Raw genomic sequence first — 8436 nt, forward strand, 5'->3', positions numbered from 1 at the left:
ATGGTTACTGTTGCCACGGTTACCTGGAATGGCAAGCACCAGAGTCGATCGACGGAAAGGGCGAGGCTCCCCGATACCAGTGGACTACAGATTTCTCTAAAACCTCTCGACAACAATTACGTCCACACAATTTGACTCATCGCTCAGTAATACCATAATCATCAATTTATAATCACTTAAATCTAGATTATAACACTTCATTCTTTTTTGTCGTCATAAAAATCTTGTAGATATCTGTGTAAAGATACCGCTTACTTAACTCACTTAAGTACTCGGAAGGAATTGACGTACTTGATTTCATTGATAAAAGATTATACAACAAGAGGTGTGAAATCTTGCCACTGGATCAGCGTTAAGAGACCGTTCCCTTTCGTTAGTGGTTTGGTTATTGTGTGGCTGTGAGAGTTTCTCCTAGTAAGTGTGTTTTTCTGTACGACTAGCCCTTGTGTGTAGAATAGAACTGATATAAGCGGGTTGTGGGGTGTGTTACCGTCCTCACATTTATCTAAAAACATAATCTCTGTATTCTACAGCGTTTATGATTCATTGTAATGCTACAAATCTGTTCTTTTCTCTGTGCTTGCCATTGCAAGATTGGAGCAGCAGTTATTAATACTAAGCCATTGACTTAAAACAACGCTAGGTACAAAAAGCGTATGAAGCTTGTGAGTAACGAAAAGCCACGACTGGGGAGGGCACAAAAATCTCTTTCGACATTGCACAAAATGTAGGCTGGCGAGAACAGCTGTCCCCCAAAACAAAATCACACAGTTCAAGACTTTATTTCTTCATCATCATCATCATCATATATACGCACAAATATACTGTGTCAGGAAATACCTGTATATTCTCACACCACATATCGAGTAAGCCGTATCTACATACGTGTGTGGGGCATATCACGTTGTATCCACGATACAACAGTCACTACAACAGTTCTGAGGGACAACCTCGCCCGCGCCAACCGGTCTTCAAATAAAAAATGGGTGAAAAAATTCTCTCTTATCTTGCACGACGTTCTCTTGTATAGATACACATTAAATATACACTACACCAAAACGGCTTTTCTATCTGATTTCTCACCTATTCAACATCCTAGGGAATCGGAGCGCTATCTATAGCCACACCATGGTCGTACTTGGTTATATAGATAATATACAGGTGTCTAAGCAGCATAACCAGGGTGCTGGAAGGATCCCAGCCACAGAGAGAGAAATGGCACTAGTACATTTACACTTGGGGGGGAGGGGGGCGGATGTCACATGCGACCTTGAAAGACAAGTTCCGATAGAAAAACATACATATATAGAGCGAGAGAGCGAGAAGATAAAACAACACGGGTGCATGCTTTTTGAACAAATTTTTTGCACATGCATGGATCAAAGTATTTCCCAGTAAGTACCCTATGTGTGTAACAATATTGCTTATTAAATATCAGAACCCTAAGACTTTCCAGGATTCTCAGAGAAGTTGCACGTAAGAGTAAACGGAAAAACAGACCATACATTTATGACTTATACTATTAAAAAGAAGCATTGGTAATGCATAAGACAGGTTTACACAGAAGGCGGAAAGAGCAAAAATTGACAATTTCATGTGAAGATACCGTCTTTCAAACTAGCATAATGACAGGTTGGTGGAAGGAGTGTAGAAACTTAACGAGCAAATCAATTAGGAGTACAGTCATAAGACAGCAAACAGAGATGTGTACAAAAATCTGAAAGAAAAGTTGCAGGAACGACGTTTCTTAAGATTTCTGAAAGGCACCTTGGCTGAAGGAAGAACTTCCTACTCCATAATATGTTCCACATCCCAGAATGCACCACACAGCCGCTGTAAGCAGTGCAGTGCATCATGGAACCCCGTGCAACTCCAGCAGCTTGGTGTACTTTGACCTCTGACCTCTGGCCCAAGATTGAAAGGTTCATCTCCTAGACTACGACAACAGTGCACGTTCACATATCATATTACCGACAACGTTACGTGGTGAGGCTTAGAGGGTTATGGCTGTGGGCTCCCAGCATGAAACTTGTTTATTAGTTTATTACCCAACGAACAGAGAGAACATCAGAGTAGAGTAGAAGGCAGCACTACAGTACTGAGGAGAGAGGCAACCTAGTCAGACACGTGACTGAACGCTAGAACTACACAACGTGTGGCTACAAAAATACCATATCTATGTGGTACTGGAGCGTTCCAAGAGGCGGATATCGTACTGTTTCTGTGGTGGTCTCAATTTGAAGTGTTCGCTGCTGACTGTCTTTAACGTGTTCTGGGCGGCGGACTTGGTTGTAAAGACGGCGAGAACGATATAGTCCGACACCAAGTCTGGGCTCTTGCCGTCACCACGACGACCGCCGGAGCGCGACTCTTGGAGCCATCGTATCTTGCCGCCAACCTTGGTGAGATCCTTGAACAGGGTCTCCGTCTCGTGTCTCTTTAAGCCTTCGGGAAGGTCGAACACTTCCAACACGTGGCTCAGCACTGCAGGGGCAGACAGCAAAACAAACACTCCCAATGTCAGAACATGCACAGACAAAGGTGAAATCTGTTCAAAGTTTCATCAGGTTAGTGTGTCACGGAATAAAGACTTTTTTTTTACACAACCACAACTTTATTTTCACAGACGATTAAAAAAAAACAACTTTTGTGCATCAATTGTACAAGGTAAAAAAGCATGCCATATACTGAATACATAACTACAGTTCCATAAGGCTAATCTACTTAATACAAGCGTGTATTATTCTGTCATCTTCCTCGGGGCGATTCGGACTGGTTCACATTGTACCGCAGCAACATGTGTCGCTGCCTACAGATGCAGTCACAAACGCTAATCTCCAAGCAGATCCTACGGTAGCATAAGATAGTATCAAAAGCTGGCAGATGAGTGAAGCCGGCTTAGGAGTGTGTTTCGCTACCGGCAAATGTACGCCTCTCCAATGGCTGACTACACTCCTTGGCCAGTTTGGTACTATCTTATGCCATTGTAGGATCTGCTTGGAGATTGACAAACGCAAGGTATTTAAGGACGGTCACCAAAACATCGGTGAAAGTAAAGTTGTAGTTGTTTTAAAAAGAGTGAGATTCTTTATTCACAAAGGTGAACTGTTTCAAGTCTCAGGTTAGTAACAGTTGTTTGGTTTTCAAGCAGATGTTTGGGGAGGCTAAGTCGATACATTTTGTGACTGCTGCTGCCCTTCCCTGTTGCAAACTCCTTTTTGTTTGTTTGTATCGCATACCAGCTAAACTTCCTCATGGTGAAACATATCCGGGCAACTCTATGACAGAATCTCACACCATGAACGACCCCTACTCTTTTCTGGTAAGTGTGATGGGTTCTTTAACATGCTCGAGGTGTGGCTCTCCTCCAACACCAGACCCCAGGACCTACATTTCACGTCATATTGAGAGTTGTACTTAGTGGAAGCGGAGTCAAGTTGGGAAATTGGTGAAAAGAGCTAGAATAGGATGGATATCGGCCTATAAGACACGTTGCATAAGAGGGTGAGGGAGGGGGGCGTACATAACAGTCCGGTCACATTTGTCATATGGTCATCGTACAATTACAAGTTGACGAAATTCTTAGGATTGTCGTGCATAGTACAAAAAAATTTAGCTGTCATGCTACTGGAAAGACTTTGATGATTGTCAGCTGATGGTTCTGTCACAGCCTGCTTGAAAATTGTACAAAATCAAAATCGTTTGACGACCTTTAACGAATGTGACCACGCTGTGATGGAACATTTGTTAACCAGCCGGGACATTGCAGCATGCGTCATCATGTGTGCCAAAACCAACCATCAGCCAGAAACGAACACACGCCAAACAAGAGCACATCCAGATGAGAGAAATCATCATCATCACTACATGCCAAACGTGAGGGCAAATCGGAAACAAAAGAAATGAAGCTTGGATATACCCTTCGCGATTTTCTTCTTGTCATAATAGTCTTCGTATTCACGACTGAAACGCTGTGGCCGTCTGGGACCTACGGAGAAGAGAGTGGCCCAGCCACGAAGGGAAACTTACAATCAGCATCACGATTCATAAACACAAACACGCTGTAAAAAACACTCTGGTTTTGGTATCGGTGGAAAGAAAATAGGAGCAACTGACGTCAATTCTCATAATTCTTATCTGAAGTGTGCATATATACCTTGGGACTGATGCTGTATCTACTAACCTCGTTCACCATTCCAAGCTTTTGACACTCTGGAGCGAAGGGGGGGGGGTGCAAGAGAAGGCTGTGAAGGGCAAAAAACAACTTGGAAGTAGTCTGCACCAAGGAAGGTGGCTTCAGAACATTAGTCCTCTTTCAAATGGCTTCTATATCCAGTAGAGTACGATACAAGATAAATAACAATAATAACGCCCCTTGGAAATGTAGACTCGCCCGTTACCATGGTAACGGATATGGGTACACAATCTGCAGTCAAAATACTAGTATGCGGGGTGGCGCCCGGTTATGAACCCTATTTAATTTTTTGCTCCAGCGCTATTCGTTGATTTTGTATGAATATTTTTCACTTTTATTTCAGGTCTCATTGATGAGTTTTTTCTTCCCATAGACTTCTATGTTATAATTCGTGATTTACATGGGCGCGTTCATAACGAAGCTACGTAAAATTTTAGCAGATTTTTCATTCCGAAGTATGTTGAGCACATTAACCCTATATCGTGGAAAAGAATTGCCAACGTTAACTATACATAGGTTCTTTTTTTATAGCAATTAAACTACGATTAGTCAATCCCCCCAAAAGGCCCTTCTTCGCTGTTAGTGTACAACCGCACCACTCAGAACCCAGGACAGTGTACCTCCGACCTGGCGCGCGGCTGCAAAACTTTACCTGCTACTTTCTTCAGTTACAAACAAGCTTTCACCGATCTAACTTTTCAGATCAGTTCCGCTACCTAAAAGGGAATTTCTTACCGCTAAAAACACACGTCCATGCAACCGTTTACTTTTGGGCTCGGATCTCTTTTAGGGTGCCCACTCGCGGAGTAATACATCAATCAGACCTTAAATGACTTATGGTCTACCGATCTGATAAAATTACATTTGTAATACTTTGCAGTCTGTTCATGTTAAATTGGAACACCTTCAGACGCTTAAGCATTGTTACATATGCATTTCAGTTCTGACTATCTTATCTTTGAGATTCCAGAATCTCAGTTATACTACTTTTGAATTTCTGTTGTCTTTTGTTATGGCTAGATTGGATTGAAATCTCTGCGTATCATTTACGCAAGTCTTTATATTGGTACTACATGTAATATCATCAATCTGTCGGATGGTTCACCAAGTTCTTCCTTGTTATTCTGTTCTTTGAAAAACCCAATAAAAATATAAGAAAAAACAAAACAAGAAGAAGTCCACACAGAGTACTCTAGGGCAGAGTTCTGCCCAAATAATTTAATCAACTCATGGTCACAGCAAATAACAAATCTCCATTGGTGGATGAATACAAACTTGACATTATTTCATTGAACTAGAGAGTCGACCTATCACAAGACTGTTGCCATGGTTACTGTTGCCACGGTTACCTGGAATGGCAAGCACCAGAGTCGATCGACGGAAAGGGCGAGGCTCCCCGATACCAGTGGACTATAGATTTCTCTAAAACCTCTCGACAACAATTACGTCCACACAATTTGACTCATCGCTCAGTAATACCATAATCATCAATTTATAATCACTTAAATCTAGATTATAACACTTCTTTTTTGTCGTCATAAAAGTCTTGTAGATATCTTTGTAAAGATACCGCTTTCTTAACTCACTTAAGTACTCGGAAGGAATTGACGTACTTGATTTCATTGATAAAAGATTATACAACAAGAGGTGTGAAATCTTGCCACTGGATCAGCGTTAAGAGACCCTTCCCTTTCGTTAGTGGTTTGGTTATTGTGTGGCTGTGAGAGTTTCTCCTAGTAAGTGTGTTTTTCTGTACGACTAGCCCTTGTGTGTAGAACAGAACTGATATAAGCGGGTTGTGGGGTGTGTTACCGTCCTCACATTTATCTAAAAACATAATCTCTGTATTCTACAGCGTTTATGATTCATTGTAATGCTACAAATCTGTTCTTTTCTCTGTGCTTGCCATTGCAAGATTGGAGCAGCAGTTATTAATACTAAGCCATTGACTTAAAACAACGCTAGGTACAAAAAGCGTATGAAGCTTGTGAGTAACGAAAAGCCACGACTGGGGAGGGCACAAAAATCTCTTTCGACATTGCACAAAATGTAGGCTGGCGAGAACAGCTGTCCCCCAAAACAAAATCACACAGTTCAAGACTTTATTTCTTCATCATCATCATCATCATCATATATACGCACAAATATACTGTGTCAGGAAATACCTGTATATTCTCACACCACATATCGAGTAAGCCGTATCTACATACGTGTGTGGGGCATATCACGTTGTATCCACGATACAACAGTCACTACGACAGTTCTGAGGGACAACCTCGCCCGCGCCAACCGGTCTTCAAATAAAAAATGGGTGAAAAAATTCTCTCTTATCTTGCACGACGTTCTCTTGTATAGATACACATTAAATATACACTACACCAAAACGGCTTTTCTATCTGATTTCTCACCTATTCAACATCCTAGGGAATCGGAGCGCTATCTATAGCCACACCATGGTCGTACTTGGTTATATAGATAATATACAGGTGTCTAAGCAGCATAACCAGGGTGCTGGAAGGATCCCAGCCACAGAGAGAGAAATGGCACTAGTACATTTACACTTGGGGGGAGGGGGGCGGATGTCACATGCGACCTTGAAAGACAAGTTCCGATAGAAAAACATACATATATAGAGAGAGCGAGAAGATAAAACAACACGGGTGCATGCTTTTTGAACAATTTTTTTGCACATGCATGGATCAAAGTATTTCCCAGTAAGTACCCTATGTGTGTAACAATATTGCTTATTAAATATCAGAACCCTAAGAATTTCCAGGATTCTCAGAGAAGTTGCACGTAAGAGTCAACGGAAAAACAGACCATACATTTATGACTTATACTATTAAAAAGAAGCATTGGTAATACATAAGACAGGTTTACACAGAAGGCGGAAAGAGCAAAAATTGACAATTTCATGTGAAGATGCCGTCTTTCAAACTAGCATACTGACAGGTTGGTGGAAACTTAACGAGCAAATCAATTAGGAGTACAGTCATAAGACAGCAAACAGAGATGTGTACAAAAATCTGAAAGAAAAGTTGCAGGAACGACGTTTCTTAAGATTTCTGAAAGGCACCTTGGCTGAAGGAAGAACTTCCTACTCCATAATATGTTCCACATCCCAGAATGCACCACACAGCCGCTGTAAGCAGTGCAGTGCATCATGGAACCCCGTGCAACTCCAGCAGCTTGGTGTACTCTGACCTCTGGCCCAAGATTGAAAGGTTCATCTCCTAGACTACGACAACAGTGCACGTTCACATATCATATTACCGACAACGTTACGTGGTGAGGCTTAGAGGGTTATGGCTGTGGGCTCCCAGCATGAAACTTGTTTATTAGTTTATTACCCAACGAACAGAGAGAACATCAGAGTAGAGTAGAAAGCAGCACTACAGTACTGAGGAGAGAGGCAACCTAGTCAGACACGTGACTGAACGCTAGAACTACACAACGTGTGGCTACAAAAATACCATATCTATGTGGTACTGGAGCGTTCCAAGAGGCGGATATCGTACTGTTTCTGTGGTGGTCTCAATTTGAAGTGTTCGCTGCTGACTGTCTTTAACGTGTTCTGGGCGGCGGACTTGGTCGTAAAGACGGCGAGAACGATATAGTCCGACACCAAGTCTGAGCTCTTGCCGTCACCACGACGACCGCCGGAGCGCGACTCTTGGAGCCATCGTATCTTGCCGCCAACCTTGGTGAGATCCTTGAACAGGGTCTCCGTCTCGTGTCTCTTTAAGCCTTCGGGAAGGTCGAACACTTCCAACACGTGGCTCAGCACTGCAGGGGCAGACAGCAAAACAAACACTCCCAATGTTAGAACATGCACAGACAAAGGTGAAATCTGTTCAAAGTTTTATCAGGTTAGTATCTCACGGAATAAAGACTTTTTTTACACAACCACAACTTTATTTTCACAGACGATTAAAAGAAAACAACTTTTGTGCATCAATTGTACAAGGTAAAAAAAGCATGCCATATACTGAATACATAGCTACAGTTCTATAAGACTAATCTACTTAATACAAGCGTGTATTATTCTGTCATCTTCCCCAGGGCAATTCGGACTGGTTCACATTGTACCGCAGCAATATGTGTCGCTGCCTACAGATGCAGTCACAAACGCTAATCTCCAATCAGATCCTACGGTAGCATAAGATAGTATCAAAAGCTGTCTTATTAGGTTCACCGGAGCGGCATGCTATGCTGCCTGCCGTCTTCCTATACCTTAACGA

At 42.2% G+C, this 8436-nt stretch overlaps 1 protein-coding gene across 17 annotated transcripts in view; it reads right to left on the bottom strand.

Annotated features, from left to right (window-relative positions):
* Positions 1-8436, bottom strand: part of LOC118403815 (cAMP-regulated phosphoprotein 21-like) — a 175538-nt gene that overhangs the window by 15725 nt on the left and 151377 nt on the right. The window contains exons 31-32 of one of the 17 annotated variants that reach the window (XR_004829699.1): positions 7400-7843; positions 767-1902 (exon numbers count right to left, since the gene is read on the bottom strand). The exons of the other annotated variants lie outside the window; for them this stretch is intronic. The gene's annotated coding sequence lies outside the window, so the exon portion shown is untranslated. Of the gene's footprint in view, positions 1-766; positions 1903-7399; positions 7844-8436 lie in introns of those variants that run through there. 17 annotated transcript variants of the gene reach the window in all.

This window comes from Branchiostoma floridae, chromosome 16 (assembly GCF_000003815.2).
Source record: "Branchiostoma floridae strain S238N-H82 chromosome 16, Bfl_VNyyK, whole genome shotgun sequence".
Lineage (NCBI taxonomy): Eukaryota > Metazoa > Chordata > Leptocardii > Amphioxiformes > Branchiostomatidae > Branchiostoma > Branchiostoma floridae.